Raw genomic sequence first — 22,144 nt, 5'->3', positions numbered from 1 at the left:
AAAAAGAGCTGCAGCTCTTCATCTGCCGATACACCACGCACTGCCACATGGTGCACTGATAAAGTTTTCAAGTGAAACAGATTGTCTGTGGTCTAAATTAGGGCATGGACACACATGCGTTTGTACGAGTGGTTTTTAAGAAAAGACAGACCGCCGCATAATACACGCAATTCCAGTAGCGTGGTTTCAAGCTTAGGCAATGGCACACTAGGCTATCATATTTACATGGCGGTCGGTATTTTTAAAAACGGTTCGTAAAAACGCATGTGTGTCCATGCCCTAACAGGATTGCAGGACAGAACTGCCAAAACAGTTCCCTGATTTGGCACACCTATGTGTGTCTGGTTATTTTTACTGCCACATGACTGCTTTATGTGTAGCCTGATACCGTCTTATTTTCAATAGAATATGTTATTTCCTGTTTCTGGGTTGTTGGAAGGAGGAAGTGTGACCATGCTGAAGTTTAGAAAAATTGTTGCTGTACACGGCTGTACTGATTTTATGAAGATGTTTCAAAGCAGTGGCTATGTGGCACCACATTGCTATTAGTACTGTATGTGGAGGATTTGTAGTTTTTTTCCATTGGATCAGATAAGCAGGAACCAGTTGGGCATAAGGCAGGTTTTGAGAACTGTGACTGCATAGGGTGGGAAACCTATTGTATTTATGTGCACAACCCCTTTCTAATAAATAAGCACAACTAGTGATGGGCGAATAAATTAGCCTGGCACAAATTCGCTGCAAATAAATTTGCGAATCTCCTTTGAAAATTCGCTGGTCCAAATTCGCCGGCATCAATTTACGATTTTTTCGCGAAAACGTTCTAAATGTCAGATTTTTCTGTGAAAAGGTTCGAATTATTTGATTTTTTTCATGAAAACGTTCGAATTGGTCAATTTGTTTGTGAAAACGTTCGAATTGCTCTAATTTTCTGTGAAAACGTCCGAATTTCACGATTTCACTAAACTTTCCAATTTCACAATTTTTCTCGAATTTTTTGCCGTTTCACGAATTTTGTGGGAAATTTACAAATTTTTCGGCAAAGCAAAATGGGAGAGATTCGCCCATCACTATACACAACCAGTAAACCCCCACCCTTAGTATTGAATACAGTCTCATCATATTCATTTGCAGACTGATAAAGCATCTGTTAACACAACATTTACCAGTAATCAAATAAAATATCACAAAATGTACACAGGTGACCATATTGTTACACGGAGAAGGCTTCTAAAAACACACAGAAACAAGCTATGTCCAAAGTATTGTTATTAACATTATTATGCGTTTAAATAGTCAAACAGGCCATAGTTCATACCTCCCAACTGTCCTGTTTTTCACAGGACAGTCCCGATTGGAACAGCTCAGCCTTCAGTCCCAGATTGTTACCGAAATGTTCCAACTTTCTCTTTGATTGCCTGCACTGAGCAGCCAGAAAAAGATACAACATTTCTAATTTAATTGGCAGAGAGCCCAGAACACTCCCCCTGTGCACTTGGATACTTTTGTATAAATTTAAGATAGGCAAAGAATTAATTGTAACTATTTAAGATAAGCATGTCTCTTGGGGAAACTGCGACTTGCAGCTTAAAGGGCAATTCACCTTCATTAGCAAAACTGTAATAACACATAAAAACCACAGAAATGTGTTCAGCTTTTCATAACCTGACAAATTTTGTAAAATTAACATGGTAATTAGGGGTGTGACCAACAGCGTAACTATATATTACTGGGCCCCACAGCAAATTATTTTTTTAGGCCCCCAAAATATCTAGAGATTGACCTGTTTTACCAATAATTATATGAATTAGGGCCTTATGGGGCCCCTATACCTCCTGGACCCCCCTGTAGCCACAGGGTCTGCTTCCTCTGTAGTTACGCCACTGGGTGTGACCACAAAAACAGCATGGTCCCTATTTCTATTTCCAAAATGTTGGGAAGTATGCCATAATCTATTAAATATAATTGAGTAGCCTTGTTACCAATGTTGTCAATCACTGTTCCATGTAAAGAAAGGTAGCAATGTAGCATGGTTTAGAAAATACATGTAGGAGGACTCTATAGAAAGGAGACTACAATGATTGTAAAGGCAATATGAATGGTGCTGACTTATTCCATCAGTCAGTCCATTAGTTGATGACATGAATGCCTTTATTTAGTGAGCCAGACCCGGACTTCAGTCTTGGGCACTCCTAGGCCACAGGTTCCTAGCACTGACACCCTCATGAGCATGCCCCCCCTCCTTCCACCACGGGCAACTGCATGCACCAAAGCACTGGGAATTATATGTACAGGAGTACGTGGACCCAGTGCTTCTTAGATTGCGTCTGGGCAGCATGTCGCCCCTACAATCTTGCCACCCTAGACCCCGCTCTTTGTGGCCTCACCACAAATCCAGGCCTGTGAGCAATCATCCCAAAATGATTTCTTAACACTGTGAGGTTTATTTATTAAAGGTCGGTTTTTGAAACCACAACAAACTCTAAAACCAAGATTGCCATTGAATTTATTAAAAGATCCAAATATAAATAGTATGAGCAAAAAAAAGAGCTGAATGGTGCACTATAAAAATATGAATACCTTGAAAACCTCTAAAAATTTGAGACAATGCCTAGTGAAAAAAATCCGAAATCCTCTAAAAATTAAAAATAATTTAATAAAATCAGTGCAGCTCCTATTGACTTCTATAGCACCTTGACAACTTTTACTTGTTTGGTTTTTACACTTAATAAATCTCAAATTTTTAGAGCTTTAAGAGATATAGAAAAACCCCACATTTTTCGAGATTCGTGGAACAAAAAATCGCAATTCGATTGTTAGTAAATGGGACCCTGTTTGTATTACTTAGCAGAACATCCAGCTAATGCTACTTTCTACAGGTATTTGAAGGATCCAGTTGTTCTGTGCAGCAAACTATCCCTTCAATTTATCAAAAAACACATTTTGCTATAGGCAGCAACATTTCCCACTGTCACTGACTACTGTATAATGACAGATAAAAGGGCATTTTTTTCATGTGACAAATCATTATATTCTGACATCTCTTCGAGATGTTTTACAATAGGATTGTAGCAAACCACCTCTTTCTTTCACAAGGAATTCCCAAAATCCATAAGATTTTGAAAAACTGACAAATCATTTACTCATCCCCACTTGTTATTTGTACAGTTCCAGGGGTTCGTGTGATTCTGTCTTGGGATTGATTGTCAATTACATTGCTTTTCTTCCAAAAATAAGAATCAATTAAACGTTTTTACAGCAGTGAACCATTCTCACGGCAGGTAATTTCAGATCTTCGTATGTGAGTTTCGGGCTCCTAATTAAAAACATAATTACATGTAAATGATGCCAGGACTGACAATGAGAGAAAACATTCTCTTATTGCATCTTTGTATTGTAGCAGAAAGCACCAAACAAATATAAAAAGGCCACTCTGCCTAAAGGAGAAATTAATTCAAATAGGATTATTATTGATCATAGAAGTAATGGTTCCAAAACATTATCTACTGATTACACAGACAGCAAGTAGTATAACACTCATGCTTAGTGATGGGCAAAAAAAGTCGACTGGCACGAATCCGCGGTGAAATCCCGCGTTTTGCCACCAGCTAATAAATTCGTGAATCTCCCGCAAAAATTCGCCAGTGTCAATTTCCGATTTTCACAATTTTTTCATGAAAATGTCTGATTTTCAAGATTTTTAAGTGAAATCCTTCAAATTTCATGATTTTTAAGTGAAATCCTTCAAATTTCACGATTTTTGAGTGAAATCCTTCAAATATTACGATATTTTAGTGAAAACCTTCAAATTTCACGATTTTTGAGTAAAATCCTTCAAGTTTCGCGATTTTCGACTGAAATCCTTCAAATTTCAAGATTTTTTGTGAAAACCTTAAAATTTCAAGTTTTTTGAGTGAAAACGTTGGAATTTCGTGATTTTTACGTGAAAACGTTTGAATTTCATGATTTTTTCAGGAACTTTCCGATTTCACGAATTTTCGCAAATTCTTCGCCGTTTTGCAAATTTTGCAGGAAATTCGTGAATTTTTCGGTGAAGCGAAACGGGACAAATTCGTCCATCACTACTCATGCTTAATCCACAGATGGTCCTACCTTTGAGACATGCAGGATATCATCTATATACACAGAAAGAAACGCATCAAATAGGATCGATGCCTTTATACATTAGAGTGGACTAAGTTTCACTCATTATGACTTAATGGTTTAGAACGCCTGCTCATGTCAATAATTAGATCTAACTGTCAGATTGTTTTGTTTTATGATCTCATATCTAACAAATGCACAGTTTATCACAAGATTTTTATCTGGAGCAGAAGTTTAACTAAGGGGGCCCGGGCCCCCTGCAAAAAAAATGTCCAGGTCCCCTGAGCACATAATCACTGGTGAGCCATGATTCCACCCCCACCCACACATGCCTTCAACTCACCCACTGGTGTATATTTAAAAAGTGTATTTAATGCAAAGTTATTATAAGGCGAAAAAAGTAAATGTCATCTAATGAGTACAGATATGTTCACTGAGAGAAAGGTCAGTCCTATGAAGCAGGGAAGACCTGTTATTTTTGTAGTGTGTCAGTCCCACAGGGGTTTTAGGTCCCCTATGTCTGTGCTTTTCTTAATGTGATAAGTGTGAGCTCCATTAAAGAGCAAAGAAATGTAATGAGTTACCATGAATAGTTAAACATGTTTAATGGCTGGTTAGAAGCTTAAAGACCCCAAACGGCTTAATGAGGAAATTCCTAAAGTAAAATAGCATGGCGTATACAGCACCAACAGCTTTAATTACAGGCCAATTAACAGTTCATACTGAGGAAATAAAGCAGGAGCAGTGGTGAGGTGATTAGGATACAGTTAACAAACACTATTTATTTCATTTGCTGGCGAGGTCACAGATCACATAAGTTGTCTGCAGAGAGGATTATGGGAACAGCATCAAGCAATAATAAAGAATAAGGAATGGCCAAAACATTGGCAGAAGCTTGTGGCCTTTTAAGTGACATATAATAAAAGTATATTATGAAGAGGAATCCCCGTGGCACTCATAGAAAAAAAGTAATAGCCACCCATGGGCCTGATTTAGTAAGAACTTGGATGAAGCAGCGCACACTCTCCTCACAGTTTGATAGTTTGAGCCCGGTGCACAGTGTAGAGGGCACGGCAACCCCCAGGAATACGTACAGGCAAACAGAATCACTGGCACACGTGGCAATTCAGGTGCCGGGTTACCCCGTGCTCTTTATTGTGCGGACGTGCACGTCCGCACAATAAAGAGCACGGGGTAACCCGGCACCTGAATTGCCACGTGTGCCAGTGATTCTGTTTGCCTGATTTAGTAAGACAAGTCCTAATTGCTAAAACGAATTGCTGATTGGATGCTGTGGGCAACTGCCCTTGTGCTATTTAGAACCTGTGTTCTGAAATGCTTATGTAATTGCCTAAATGCTTTTATATTACAGAAGGTTGACTTCAATTTGTTAAGCGTTCTACTTAATATGTTCTTGCAAGCTTGACTGATCAGAACAACTAGTTTGTAATGACACCAATAATGATAACACTTGAAAGTAATCAATGATTTCATGGAATAAGACTTAGAAATCAGGTTTTGTGTGTAGAGAGCCTGAGCTTGACTGTGGTGTTATGTTCATTGCCCTTGTGCATATCACTCTATTTCCCAGTGCTTCCGGCAGGAATTAATAAATGAAGAGCTCTGTGAGGTTGGTCTCACTGAACCTGAAATTGTCTGGGTGCAGCTAAACCCCAGCATCGATATACTAAAGGCAACAGCAATATTTGTCATTCCTTTATTTAGGGGTTGAGTATAAGAATATTTTACTTTTAGAAATATGAGGGTGTCCTGGCATTCTGACAAAAAACCCTGCAGCAAACCCTTGACACTGCCACTGTCCTGTGGGCTCCCATTACCTACTTGATTTTGATAACTTCCCTGGGGCATCTGGGACATTCCTAGGAAAAGAGAAATTAAGAATGTGAATCTACGGACTTATTTTATCATTTAGTGGAATCCTACTATGCTTTTTTAACATTTAAATAGAATTGTATTAAAGGATGTGTTCACCCCAATGTAGTATGCCATTAACTGGGCTATTCGATAACTCATAAATTGGTAATTTGTCTTTCTATTTACAGTGCTGTTGGGGTCACTGACCCTGGAAACAGGAAAAAAAGATGCTCTATGAGGCTACATTTTCATTGTTACTGTTACTTTTAATTGCTTAGCTTTCTATTTTCAAGTCCTCTCATATACACCTTCCATTCATAATGTTTGCCTCATTGCTAGGGTAGGTGGATACTAGAAACCAGCAAGCCAATTAAAATCTGAACAAAAAAGTTGTGGTTAAAAGCATAAGAATTAAAAAAAAATAAAGGTTGCAAATGATCTTAGAATATTAGCCACTGTATGCACAAAAATGTAATATATAATGTTTAATTTAATTTGTACAATCGCTTTCTTACAAAATATCCAGATTAGATTTGGCATTTGCATTCCATGCATATTCCAAATGGAATCCTGGAGTAGGTGAATCCTTTGTACATAAATCCACTTCTACTGTATCTACTGTATATGTGTTATTTGTATTTAGTAGTTATTATAGTGTGCATGCAAAACAAAGAGAAGGATTTAAATTTGTGAATAAATATGCCCACTTTGCGATTTGTTTTCACTATGTGCAAGCCTGTAAATGAGGATGGGTTGTTTGTCCTAAGTAATAAAATTGTTCTGTAATCACTAAACACAAAAACAAACTGCAGAAAATTAGTGCTAATTCATGTAGCCGTTAAGAGCCAAACAATCACTGGGAATCTCATGAATGCATTCCAGAAATAAAGGTGTAGAGAAAGGCAAATATAAATGAATTATCACTGAGACACATTGAAACAACTACAAAAATAACAATTTGTTAGAAATATGTAGAAAAAAATTACAAAGCATGCAGTTCAGCCTGGAATATTTTATGCATCATACATTACACTTTCCTCCATGTCTGGTACTATGCAGATTCAGAGTAGGGGGTCATGAAATGAAGCCCCATAGAAATAGATACATATACCAAATTGTTAAAGTAAAGTAAATGCAGCCAATGTTGGAGATATCTTGCAGGGACTGCTTGGTACAGGAATCAGTGAATTATTATTCATAACTGGGAATTTTAGATTGTAAGCTCTTTTGGCCAGGGCCCTCTTCATCTTTTGCATCAGTTACTGGTCCCTATGTTTCTAATTCTGTACGTTCCTTGTATAAACCCATTTATTGTACTGTGCTGTCCGCGCTCTAAAAATACATGTTAATTTAACACTGTGTGACATCAGGTTTGTCACCAACTGGGGCTTGTGATGAAAACCAAAATGAGTCCCCCCTCCAAAGGTCGAAGTAACCCATTTGATGGTCGAAGTAGCCAAAAAAACCATTCGAAATTCGAATTTTTTTTTTATTCATTCCTTCACTCGAGCTAAGTAAATGGGCCCCCTAGAGTCAGGTTATTTCACAGTGAAAAATATGATTGCGATGAACACAGCCAAGAATTGTCATAAATATGAACATTTGCAAGATTGTTTTTTAAATATTTTTTAAATGTTTTTTAAATATGTCACTGAGGTTTTAAATTCAGGTTAACATAAAGATTACGGTTGAATCCAAGTCTTGTGTTGGGATTCAGCACAAATTGGTTCGTCCCTAATATTAATACATAATTAAAGGGGACCCGTCACCCAAAAAAATTTATTCAAAATCCTGTTTTATCACATTAGTCAAGCAAAATGAACTTTAATTACACTGTATAAATTATTTGAATCTTGCTTCCTTCAGTCTGGGATTTCATAACAATAGCAAGCAGGCAGGAGCCATTTTGTGGACACTGTTATAGGCAAGCCTTGCATCATGTCAGAATCTTGTTTGTGCACCTGATGGGGACCTGATGTCCATCCCCATGCACTGGCTACACAATTAAATTGTGAAGAGAAGAAGTGGGGAGTGCAGTGACATCTAGGAAGTGCTGAATGGAAAGTGAAAGTAATTGTCTGCCCCGCCTCTATGCTTAAGGCATAAATGAGCTGCAGAACATATTTGATTGACAGCTGAGATTTTTAAATGAGCTTACAACAGCTATTAATCATTTAATAAGAAATAGAAATTGGATTTTATGCTTAATTTAAAAAGGACTTTTATTATACAGATTGTTGTGTCTGGGTGACCGGCCCACTTTAATGATCATATACAGTACAAGTAAATCTAGAGTAAATCAGATTTTGTCATCAGCAAATTATTTAGTGTAGGGTCTGCAAATGTGTGAGTGAAGGCACAGACTCACACAGATACTAAGGAGATTTAGTTATGAAGCCATTAATCAGTAACCCAATCAAATCTTTGAAACACATAAAGAACATACTAAGCACATGCAAATAATAAGGCTTATTAAAGGGGTTCTTTTTATGTTATTTAGCTTTTTGTCCAGCAATTCTCCAGTTTGTCATTTCATCAAATATCTGGTTGCTAGGGTCTTATTTACCATAGCATCCGGGAAGTGGTTTGAACAAGAGTTGGCAATATAAATAGGAGTGGGCCTGTATAAAATGTAAACAATATCACAGATCACATCTGGCTGGTGGGGTCAGTGACTCCCATTTGAAAACTGGGGAAGAGGCAGAAGAGAAAGGCAAAATAATATATAAAAATACTAAAAACAATGAAAACCCATGGCACGTTGCTAGGAATAGGCCATTCTATAACATACTAAAAGTTTTGAAATTGAGATTTTGTTCTGTGACTCTTCAGAGTGGCATTTAAACTATCATCTGGTTGCTAAGATCCCACTTAACCTAGCAACCTAGCAATATCTTAAGACAGCAATAACATAAACATTAAAAAAACATTAAAAATCAGCACTATGGGGGTTATTTATCAAAAGTGGAATTTTGAATTGATGTAAATTTGTTTTTACACTAGAAAATTTGAACGTACCCACAACTTGAATGGTAGGTTATTTAAGAAAAATCTCACATTCGTGTTTTGACATAAAAATAAACGAAAATTTGAATTCAAATTTACCATTCAACCTTTATAAATCTGCCCCTTTAAGTATTAATCCATATTCTTGTTTCTAGGGGAGACCCAGGCAATCAGTCAGCATTTTAAATGTCATGCTGGAGACATGCATAATATAAAGGCATATAGCCTGAAAACAAAAAACGTTAATTGCAAATTGTCTCAGAATATCACTGAAATTTTGTATAATATATTAAAGGTATAGGGTACCTTATACCTTTATCCAGAAAGCTACAAATTACAGGAAGGCCATATCCCATTAATACATTTTAAGCAAATAATTAAAGATTTTTTCAGGGAAAAATAATTTTCTCTGTAACAACAAAATATACTTGAGCCTGGTGGCAAAACACACTATTGGGATAATTTATAAAAGTATGTCTCAAAACAAAAGATGAAACAGCAGTCACGGTAAATATTAATTTGTATGTAACATTTTCTTGTAATAATGTTCCTGATTAAGTATCTAGTGGGAGTAATAGACACCCTGGTACCTAGAACCCACTCCAGATGATTGATGAGAGTACTCTTGTTCTACGCCAGGGAAACAGTAGCCCTACACTGGATGGGTGTAACGGTTGGCACCCTAAATCTAGAACTGATGCGAAGCACCCTGGTCTCGGCTCGTGCTTCTGCCTGTAGCAGCCGCCTTTTGCCGAGGGAGGAGCCCTCGGCTACTCAGATGCAACCAGGTCTTAAAACGAGAGGTGCAAGGCAAGGGGTTCTAGACAAGCAGAGGGGCACAACTGTAAGGCAAGAGTTTTTGGGCTGGAGGTCACAGTACAAGACGTGAGACAAAATCGTAATCAGATCAGGCCAGGTCAGGGCAGGCAGAGAACAAACGTAGTCAGGCAGGCAAGGGTCAAACCAGGAAGTCAATCAGAGGGAATTAGCAGAAGAGTTAGTCGGTATTCAGGCAGGGGTCAGGATCCAGAAGTCAGAAAAGTCAAAAAGCCAGGCAGGGGTCACAACAGGAATCAATCAGAATCAGGAACAAACAAACTCAAAAGCACCACAGGATAAACCTATCGTGGGCAGTTTGCACAAGACTGAATTCCCCTTTTATACCCTAGTTATTTCGCGCCATTGCGTCCCTTTGCGCGTTGGCGTCATCACGCCAGCGCGTCCGCGCCCTAAGAAACAGCAATGGCAGAGGAAGAGGAAGCACGTGGTGGGCGTCCCTGCCGCACCACTGGACCACCAGGGTGAGTTGTTACAATGGGACCAACACTTCCTACGCTTAAAAAATTGATTAAAATTATAAACTCCCAGCTGGAATTTACATTGCCAGAGGTTGCCCACAGAAATTCGAAAAAATATGGACTCCTTGGCTGGACTCATCCGCAACAATGGTCCAATAATCCTATTAAAGAACAGTCCACCATTCCATGTCCAACTTTCCATGTCTACCTCTCCTTCTTCCTTCTTACTATACCTTCCTTCTATATTTTGTTTATTAATGAAAACTTAATAAAAAGTTACTATTAAAAAAAATAATGTTCCTGTGAAATGCTTATTTATCCCTCCAGGTTTCCAGCAGTCCTATTGATTTACAAGTGTTGTGCAAAACCACAATTGATCTACTGTACAAGAGAATCGTGAGGTATAAACTTTTACTGGCTTTTACGAAGAAGCACCCCATAGCGATACTGTGCACCTGCACCTCATAGCAATGCAGTACAACTGCATCCAAGGTTAGCATTCCTTGGATGAAATGAAGAACAAGATCTTGGTTATCCACCTCCAGTTGCATGAAGTATGAGGAGTAGGGATGTAGCGAACCGCCGATAATGTGTTCGCAAACGCCGTTCGCGAACACCGGCAAAAATTGCGAACAGTTCGCGAACTTCGAACATCCGAAAATCGTTCGATTCGAACGATCGAAGGATTTTAATCGTTCGATCGAACGATTTTCGTTCTAATCGAACGAAAATCGTTCGATTTTAGCGATCGAATGGTCGAATGGTCGAACGATTTTGACGCGAACGCCTATTGGCGAACGTCGCGCGACGTTCGCGAACTTGCGGCGGACGCGAACAGCCGATGTTCGCCGGCGAACAGTCCGCGACATCCCTAATGAGGAGAGAACCAGAGTACCTAGATGAAATCCATACGGACAAAGTAAATGTACATACTCCTTGCATATAGGACTGATGGAAGGATCAAACCAGTAAACAGAAACAACTATTTTAATCATGTCAACCCTTTCAAGCAAGTTCATGCTCTTGGCTTCTTTAAAATGCATATTCAGATGTGCATATTTTATACTGGAATAAAATAAAGTCAAATTTTTAGGTTTATGAGTGACATCAAGGATAGGGCTCAGTTAAATCAGACATTTAAAAGTGCTGAGAAGGGGTAAAAAAGATAAGGTTAACTGATATGATAACATACCTGTAACTACATTTCTATAAGCTTCAGATTAAACGCTGCCACCTTCCTTAACTGACATTAAGATCTGCTCCTTTGGTAAGGTAACCCTGCTTTGTCTTCTTCGGACACAGATTAAATTAGCCTGTTTAAAGCCGGTTTAGGTATAGAAGAAACCTAGCAATTGTCCAGGTCATGGGGATATTTTATAAATGTTGATCTAAGTGTATCTGACAGATAACAGCCAGTGATATCTGTATGTTTACTGCCTCCCCTGCTCGGGACACACCAACAAAGTAAAAGCAAACGGAGTGCCTGAAGCCTTCACCAGCACTTTCAGTTTTTCACCTTGTCCTAGAACACATTTCGGCTCAGTATTTGTTCTATCAATAATCATAGCTACATGTCTGTTTCCATTCAGAGAAGGAAGAAAAGCCATTTCTTAAGTTTTGATATCATATTTTATTGTTTGTGTAACCAAACTGTTTTGCATTCATAGTCAAAATGTTTTTATAGAAATACAGTGATAGCAATAAAAATAATTATAACTATATAATTATTAGGGATTCATTTAGGGATTGTGTGAGTTTAATCCTGTCACTTTTTCCAAAATTCTAACCAAACCTGAACCAGATCTGAACCTGTGCGACTTTAAACAATGGACAACTCAAGGTAAAAGGTTTTTAATATTTGGGGGTTGCTCTTATATGAATATACAAATTATATCTCAGATTCAGCTTAGTATTTAGCCAACTAATTGGTGGAGGTAAATTACTAATTATAATTATACAAAATTATATTTATGTGGTATCATTTTTTAATAGTCTGTGCCAGAGACTGGGAAGAGTTAACAAGACTAAAGCTCTTAGGCAGTAGTGTTCTTTACCATTTTTTTTCAGTGCCCCACTTCCCGGCATGGTTAGTATGTAAAATTGTGCTCCTTTCTGCTTGTGCAGAGAGCTTGGAATATGCATGTCTGTGCGATGGATGCAGGGTACAGTCTGTATCTTGATTGCACTCAGCAGGGTTCCCTCCTCTGTGATGAGAGAAGAGGGGAGGGTGGGGAGATGAGCAAAAACACAGATACAAGCTGTCTATTCCTCTCATTGTTTCTTGACTTGGCCATATGCAGGCAGTGGGAGGGAGATATGAAGGATCCCAGACTGCTCCCAAATTTGTAAAAGCTCCGTACAGCGCAATACACAGAACAGCAGGAAAGTTACTGCTATGAGATCAGAAAGCCTTGATTAAAAAAGCGTGATTTCTCCTTTTTAATGCAGTATGCATCTAAACTTATACTGTTTACATCCAGTAAATATATATTATTACATCTAATTTCTATGTAAATTATCTGCATAAAGTCAGAGGTGGGAGGGGGGCACCACCATAAGGGGAAAAATCTCATTCTCTCAGATCACAGAAGTAAGAAAGGAAAAAGTGGTTTGGCGACATATAGGAAGCACAGCTTGAAGGGTAACAGTTTGCAGCAACTTTATAAAACAGACTATAAAGACTAGATAAATGCATTTTAGTCTGGGAGGACACAATATTTTGGTATGAAGGTGCATTTGTGTATTGCATGTACACAGAATCATTAAAATGAAGCAGAAAAGTTCGTTGTTTGACTGGACGCATTTCCTTGGTGAGAGATAGAGTAACAGATTGGAAGGATTCCTGGGCACAGCCACTTTCTCTCTATGCATCAGTGTTTTCTTTGTAAAGTTCTTTACTCTGATAAAGGAAAAAGGCCCTTGAATATGAACATCAAGTAGAGGATGCACAACTAGAGCAGCAATTGAGAAAGTAAAGGAAATAAATGTGAGATGGAGATATATAGAGCAAAATGACTGGCTTTAGGACAGAGTTGATAAAGACTCTTCGTGCAGGTTTTCATAGGTACAGGTACATGAAATATTGTTATTGTGCTTTTTATGATTTTTTTCATATGAAGGGATACACCAAGTTCATTGGGGATTCACCTAAATCCACGATTTTATTGGACAATCAGATCTGGCAGAATTCTTTGTATGCACCTGAGCAAAATCAGAAGCCCCACCCCCATTCATATGTGAATGGAAATCTAAAGACAGCACATATTTAATTATTTGCAATGCAGTTTTGAACAGTGGGACACAAGCTATGAAACTGGTCCCTTAGAATGACAAAAGGAGTGGTGGAAGGGTCCATTCTAAATGGTAGTGTGGGTGAGGATTTGAAGATAATGCCTATTTACTAGATAGTCCTGGAAGCACAGTTTGAAAGTTGTTGTAGGAGGAACATTTATTTGGCATGTTAAAGGACAAGAAAGGTAACAAAAACACTGGGGGTGTCACTGGTGGGCACCCCCACCAGTGTCTATTAAATTGCTAACTGTTTTCCCCAGGCAAGTGCTCCTGTTCTGATAAAAACTGTGCAAGTATAGCATAATTGGAAAGTTTTACTAAAATGTGCATGCACAAGTCTGAAATTAACAAAAAATGAGCCTAGGAAAATTCTATGATAGGCTCAGAAAACCTGCATATAAAGAATATAGTCCTATACTTAATGTGGACCAGTAGTCTAATAAGACTCTAAAGAGAAGGTTTATGTCAGGACCAGCCCGGACTCGAACTCTTGCGTGTGCAGTTCTGTACACTTGCACTTACCTTGTGAGCCACTGGAGGCTCTTAGTGCTGTCCCTAACCTCTTCATCGATGTTCCAGACTCTGCCTGTTCCCAGTATGTCTCCTCCCTGGTCTCGTCCCATCTCATTACCCTCATGTGTTTCCCATTTTCATTTATGTCCCCTTTGTAAGCCCAGCCCTGACCCTTCCCCGGTGCTTGGTCATTGCGTATTTCCCTGCAAGACTTGCCGACCTTGCTGTTCCCATATTCATCTGATCCTAGTTCCTAGTTTTGAGTTACTGTGACCCATCCTGTTTCAAGTTCCATGTTCCTGACTCACCTTACCTATTACCTCCAGAGTACCTCACTGCAGTGTCAAAGAGTTACAGTATATCTATCCCAGAACGTTCCATGAGACAAAACAAATGTAGAGAACAGAGGCTGTGTTCACTGAAGCTAGAAAAGTCAGTACAGAGAGAAGGGTGGCAGGGAGTGAGCTGTCCGTCCAATAAGTAGAGGGTAAGAGATGAGCTTGATAGTTTTGAAAAGAATCAACTAAAGAATAAGAGACATATATTTTACTTGTTGGTGTCTCACGAGTAGAGGCTGAGGCCCTTTGGAAGAGCAACTTTTCCAGATACTGACAGTGGAACTTATATCAGAAAAATAAACTTTAAATGTTTTGTGTTTGCATTTTTCTGTATAATATCAAATAGTACCCTGTTCTGTGGAAAAAACCTGCTGTCTCTTCCTGAGAAAAAAGTGCCCCTGCCTACATACTTTCACCCTGCCATAGGTGAGAGTGACAAGATACAGTAACGGCAAAGCACAGAATGACAGGACTGAAGGAAATCTCTCTACATAAGATCAAATTGGACCTATAGGACTTCCTTATGTTGTCTTTCATAGCTGTGCCTACATGACTAACATTCATTAAATCTTTTGTTGGTGTATTGTGATCAAAAGGTATGATGACTTGCAAAGTTTTTTGCTTTTACACTTTGCGCACGACACTATTTTAGTAAATGAACCCTATGATCCCCGGTAAAGAAGGTAAGATATAACCCTGGTCAATTCTCTACCCTACTGATTGATTTGTTCAACAAATAGACATCACTTTAACCTTATTATTCTAGGGTCTGACAGTTTCTCTGGTGCTGAATGGGTCAAAAAATTGATTGCTGGGCTGTATCACATCCGATTTCCTGATGGATTATTTTTTTCTACCGGTATAATGTATAATATTGTAATTGCTTTTCAGCATTCCCTAGGGTCATTTATCATACGCTCCTTAATCTGAGACCATCGCTGTTTGATCTGTATTATACACCCTGGCTTTTCTGTGGCTTCTAAGTAAAAAAAAAACCACAAGATCCACTGTATATTGGCCTGATTTTTTTAAATGCTCAGCGGTTTTTGAAATGCAATCAAGCCGCTGCTGTCCATATTTTATGTATGAAAGCTTGATGCAATGCTTTGTATTGTTTATTTTAATGGTTCTCAAATAAAACACATTACATCACAAATGGAGGGGCAGTAGTGTTGCAGATAACATTTGTCTGGTTAAAAAGCACTTTACTTGGTAATATGTATATTAAGAAAAGTGAAATTAAAAGGATTTTAATTTCATAAATATAAGAAGTTTGAATAACAGTGGCCTCTATGGTATCGATAGGTGGTATAACTGTATATACGTTTAGGTTTCTACCCATTCACTCTTTAGTCACCTTCCCTAGGTGCTGGGAACAGGGGATTTGGGACCACCTATCCCAGATTGGTAGCCTAAAGTTATGAGTGGGCATTTTGCACACTACTACTGATTGGTGGACTGTGCTTGAAATCCAGTCACAGTTTATAGTCAATGACTGATGTGACTGACATGCAGAGTTATGCATACCACTTATTAATGTTCCACCATGTAGCATATGCAGGGATCTGGCACTTCTAGTTTTCCATAAATCCACCCTAGACATCTTCACAGATGACATAAAGGGGCCGATTCACTAAATTCGAGTGAAGGATTAGAAGTAAAAAAACTTCGAATTTCGAAGGTTTTTTTGGGCTAGTTCGACCATCGAATGGGCTACTTCGACCTTCGACTACGACTATGACTTCGAATCGAAGGATTCGTAGTAAAAATCGTTCGACTATTCGACCATTCGATAGTCAAAGTACTGTCTCTTTAAAAAAAACTTCGACCCCCTAGTTTGGCAGATTAAAGCTACCGAAGTCAATGTTAGCCTATGGGGAAGGTCCCCATAGGCTTGCCTAACTTTTTTTGATCGAAGGATATTCCTTCGATCGTTGGACTAAAATCCTTCGAATCGTTCGATTCGAAGGATTTTATCGTTCGATCGAAGGATTTTTCTGCGCTAAATCCTTCGACTTCAATATTCGAAGTCGAAGGATTTCAATTCCTAGTCGAACATCGAGGGTTAATTAACCCTCGATATTCGACCCATAGTGAATCAGCCCCAAAGTGTACTGTACCTACACTTATATAAGAAAAATGATTAAAAATCTTGTCTTTCATACATATAGTTACATAGCTTATTTGGGTTGAAAAAAGACCACACTATCAAGTTCAACCCAAGTAAACAAACCCTAGTGCAGATATATACACATAATTCTACCAACCAATCTATACACTCACATATATAAAATATATATACAAATATCTAAACTAATTGTAGATTTTAGTATCAAGATGACCTTTTATATTATAAAATCAGAAATCATCCAGGCTCTTAAAGTCATTTATAAAATCAGCCATCACCCGGCAGTGCATTCCACAATCTCACTTTCCACACTGTGAAGAACCACCTACGTTGCTTCAAATGAAAGTTCTGTTCCTCTACTTGAAAGGGATGACCTCTGGTGTGTTTATCAATTTTAAGGGGAAAAAGATCCCCTTCTATCTGTCTATAATGACCTCTAATGTAGTCAGAAAGAGAAATCATGTACCCTCACAAGCAGTGGCGTAACTAGAGTGCGCTGGGCACCCATGCAAAAAAATTTTCAGAGTGGCCCGACACACTCCGATCCCCATCCTCCCACCCACTTTCCATCCTGCCTCCGCCCGCCCATGCCGCACTTTCACCCGCCCACATACCGCACTTTCCTTCTGAGTGTCCCATGCATCGGTAGTTATACAGTATTCCACAAGGCCCATTCATTTACAATATTTTAACTTGGGTTTTTCAGCATTAGTTCTGTGCCCAATCCTTGCTACTGAGCCTTTTTGTTTAGCAGGTGAAGAAACAATAGGGAATATGAAAGAAATAAGCTGACAACAGATTTTTCTCTAGGCCCTCCCTTATGTAGGCAAAAATAAACTAAATACAATGTAAATCTTTCCATAGAGGATGCTGCAAATAGTATTAGTAGAGTTTCAGATGAGCAGTCTCAGCAAGATTTGATATACACTTAAGCTGGCCGTACATGTACCAATACCATTATACAAAATACATTTTGGTACAATTAAGGGTATGTCTATGGCAAACCACCATTCCCAAGCAATGACCACATTATACTGGAACTGGTTGGTTCACAGCTCCTCTTCACTTCATGCTGTTCTGAATGTTCAAATGTTTATCTGAAAGATGGGAACAATAAAAGGGTGGACCTACAATTTATGGTCCAGTGGGCCATTCAATTGAAGAGGCCTTTACCATGGAAACCACAAGGCAGATCAGTAATATCCAATCAGATATGGCCCTCCAAGAGATTTTATGGCCTCCAGTAAACCCGTGATTGCTTGATAATAATAAGCTGCCCCCAAACCTTTGAAAGAGAGGATAAATGGCCCTTGGGGACATGTTTACTAACAGTGAAGATAAAGTCTGAAGAGATTCCTGGAGATGGTGCCCATAGCAACCAATCAGATCTTTGCTTTTATTTTCTAATTTTTAGGTGGCTGTTTAAATCTAATTGCTGATTGGTTGCCATGGGCAACATCTCCAGAAATCTCTCCAGATATTTATCTCCAATGGTAACCAATCCTCAATTCTAATAGCTCATGTGGCTTTAGTCTCTGTCTCTCTGTCTCTCTTTTTTATAAGACTGCCTAAATTAGAAAATATAACTTAATAATTTGTGGTGCATATATTTCCATCTACAACACATTTCCAAATTGTTTAATTATGTTTCTTTTTAGTAATCTTTGTTAAGGTTGTATTGTGACTGCTGAATTACTAGATCTATACATATACCAGTCTGATCTCTTGGCCAAATGTCTGGCTGTCCAATCAAACACAGGGACTGTCTATGTGAGGCATAAATTAGTTTAATCTATAGAAAATGCAATATTTAACCTTGTGTTTGTGTTACTTGCTATTAAAGTAAGTTTAATTTCATCATCTCCAGGTTTCATTTTCATATTTCATTTTCTACAGGTCTAGTAACCATTAGCAACCAACCATATGCTTTCTTTTAAGCAACAGACCTTTGCTACTTGCTGATTGGTTACTATGAATTACTAGTTCTAAAGCACGCTTTGCACCTGTCATTAGAGTATCCCAAAGCATTATTCAATGGAAACAACAAACAATATACCAGTCTTTTACAAGAAAAATCTATTTGGTGGCTTCATCTCTTTCAAAGCAACATTGTAGGTTTACACTGCACAGGCCCAGATTTGGAAACTCTGCAAATTCCATAGGGGCTGCTTTAAACTGCTATAAACCAGTGTTTTTTGTTGGTACACTGTGCAGTTGTTTGGGTCTTTGTCTGCTTTGAAATACTAGGTCATAGTCTAAATGCCAGGCTAGATGTGGCAGTGCATCTAGTAGTACTATGTAGTGGCAAGAAGATAGGTCAAATTTTAGGGAATACTGTTTTGGCAAACAGTAGATGAAGCAGATTTAGTACAGTGAGGAGGGATAGAAGCAACTTGAATAGACAAAGGGCTTTCTTGAATATAAAAAGGGTCAGAGGTTACTGTAGGCAAGAAAAGAGCAGAGTGGGTGGGCAAGCTTGCTTTATCTGCAGTCAAATGTTAAGCAGAGTTACAACTAAGCTACTGGACGGTGTATAGAAAGGATCTGGCAGTGAAAAGGTATTGGGGGGAGAACACGCTGACAAATGAATTTGTTCTGGGATGACAGTGCTCGTTGATTTGCCACGCTTGGGCTGGCACTGTGGAGGGCAATGCTGTGAAATTTCCCCCCCTCAGACACCAAGAGACGGGAGGACAGATGGCATCCTTCCGAGGATCTGACCCACTCCCACCCTTCACCTGCACCTCTCATGGGAAAATCTTCCAGATCCCAGCTGCCATTTGAGAGCTGGAATGTCTGGAAAACAGGACTGGAAGACTGGGGGGTCAGGAGGAGGATCAGCAGGGGGCAGTGGGGGGATGCGCATGGTAAGAGCGCAGTCTAGTGCAAGATATTATGAAGGGGGGAAGGGATGGAATTTATATTAAATTACAACAAATAATGCAAATGTCCACATGCCCATTACAATAGCACATAATATCATAGAGATGTGGCCCCTTTTATTTATACATAATATGCATGTTTATTTGTGTGCTTAAAGACAGATACAGAGGCACACACAAACAGTTACATATTTTTACAGTTTGTCATTTATAGATAAAAATAATACACAATCACATTTTATAGAAAATATATAAAATAATTTCTGGACTAATGTAACCTTTGTTTATTTAAGTAGACACATATATAACACTTAGAAGGGGCAGATTTATTAAGGGTCTAATTGAAATTTCTAATTTTCAAAAAAGTTTTATGGTCTGTCAACTGTCAAATTCGACTAGGGAATTATTCAAACTCGACTTGAGTTTTTTTAAAAAGTCAAATTAGATTTTCGAGATTTATCCTACTCTGGGCCTTTATGAATTCGACTTCAACTATTCGCCACCTAAAACCTGCCGAATTGCTGTATAAGTCAATGGGAGAGGTCCAGTGAGATGTTTGAGGCCTTCCTGACTAGTGATGGGCGAATCTGTGCCATTTCGTTTCGCCTAAAATATTTGTGAATTTAACGAAAAATTTGTGAAACTGCAAAAAATTCACGAGGCGCGACTATTATTTGCACGACTATTTTGTCCAAGTGCATTAAAGTCAATGGGCGTCTGAATAATTTTGATGCACGATAATATGATGCACACGACTACAATTTTTTTTTTTCTATGCAGAATTTTCACTGTTGTTTTGCAAATTTATTCACTGGCGGCAAATTCTCTGCGAATTCGTCCATCACTATTCCTGACATTCGAGTTTTTTTCAGAGAAAAAACTCGATCGAGTTTGATCCAATTCTATTCGAATTCGATTTGAGTTTTCAACTCGGCAAAATTAGTCCGAGTTTAATATATTAGATTTTTATAATAAATATCAGAATATTTGATTTTCGAGTAAAATAAAATTCATGCGAGTTAAAAAACTCACATGAATTCGAAATTCAAATATTGATAAATGTGCCTCCCCATGACACAGTGTAAGTAAATATGAGTGAGCAGGCCGTTTTTTAGTGGCGGGAGGGGCGGGGCAGGGAAAAGCAGGCCCCTTTAGTTAAATTGGATTATCCAAACTATAGTCCTTCAGCCATTTTTAAACTATAACTTCAAACACTTCGGGGCAGATGTATCAATGGTCGAATTTCGAGGGGTTAAATCCCTCGAAATTCGACTGGGGAATAGAATCGAATAGGCAATTTGGGCGAATTTACGCGCTGGCGAATAGTCGAATTGGCGAATATTCGCCAGGCGAAAAGGCGCCCGATCGAATATTCGCTCGAAGGATTTTCGTTCGATCGAATGCCTTTTTATTCGATCAAAAACTTGGAAAACAAGTCTTCCCATAGGCTTTTAAAGCAATTCGGTAGGTTTTAGGTGCCGAAGTAGGCAGTCGAAGTATTTTTAAAAGAGACAGTACTTCGATTATCGAATGGGCGAATATTCGCAGCGTTTTTGCGCTCAATCTATTCGAATCATTCTATTCGAATCATTCTACTCAAATTTACGCCAATACGATAGTCGAGGAGCACAAAAAACCACTCGAAATTCGAAGTTTTTTAATTCGAATCCTTCACTCGAGCTTGATGAATCGGCCACTTGATGTTTTCTGGAAGTCCAACAACAACCGAAGGCCCACAAGTTGAGCAACACAAATATAAAGTGATACAGCTACAGTCTTTATGTACTGGTGTCATTTTACTCTAATTTACTCCCACATATGTGCATACTTCCAATGACACCAATACAAACTTGCTCTTCATTTTAGCAATATTTGTGATGAATGCTTCCCAATCCCATGTAGAGAGCAATCCAATGTGCAGATTGTTTTGTTACAAACTAAGACATTCTATTTTTGCATTTGCACGCCAATACAAGCTAGTCATTGGCACAGAGAATGTTGTATCAATTCTACTCCTAAAGAACAGAAAACATTTTTTATTTGAGCTTCAGATTTGCAATGTCTTTTCAGAAGCAACAAAATGACAAAATTCTGAGCACTGAACTGCAAAAGCAAAACTGCTTGGGTACACAATATCTGTATATAATACACATTGCAGAGTAAGAAGATGTGATTGCTACAGTCAATACTGGATGTGTTTATTTAGGTTTAATTATGATATATATAAGGGAGATCAGCATTTGCTTTATCCAAATGCAGGAGTAATTATGGTATATCCTTTTAAGATCTAGGCATTTTGCGGTTGTCACTCTAATACAGAGATCCCCAACTTTTTGAACCTGTGAGCAACATTCAGAAGTAAAAGGACTTGGGGAGCAACACAAACATGAAAAATGTTCTTGGGGTGCCAAATAAGTGCTGTGATTGGCCACTTGGTAACCCCTATGTATATTGTCAACCTACATTGAGGCTTTGTTTGGCAGTGCATCTGGTTTTTATACAACCAAAACTAGCCTCCAAGCCTGGAATTCAATAATAAGCTCCTGCTTTGAGGCCACTGGGTGCAACATCTAAGGGGTTGGAGAGCAACATGTTGCTCACGAGCTACTGGTTGGGGATCACTGCTCTAATACATTTGGTGCTTGGAAGTTTCCACATTCAGAAAGAAACATAGCCTGTGCATTAGAGAGTTCTAAAAAGACAACAGCC

Source organism: Xenopus laevis, chromosome 2S (assembly GCF_017654675.1).
Source record: "Xenopus laevis strain J_2021 chromosome 2S, Xenopus_laevis_v10.1, whole genome shotgun sequence".
NCBI lineage: Eukaryota > Metazoa > Chordata > Amphibia > Anura > Pipidae > Xenopus > Xenopus laevis.
Note: the sequence above shows the minus strand (reverse complement) of the source record.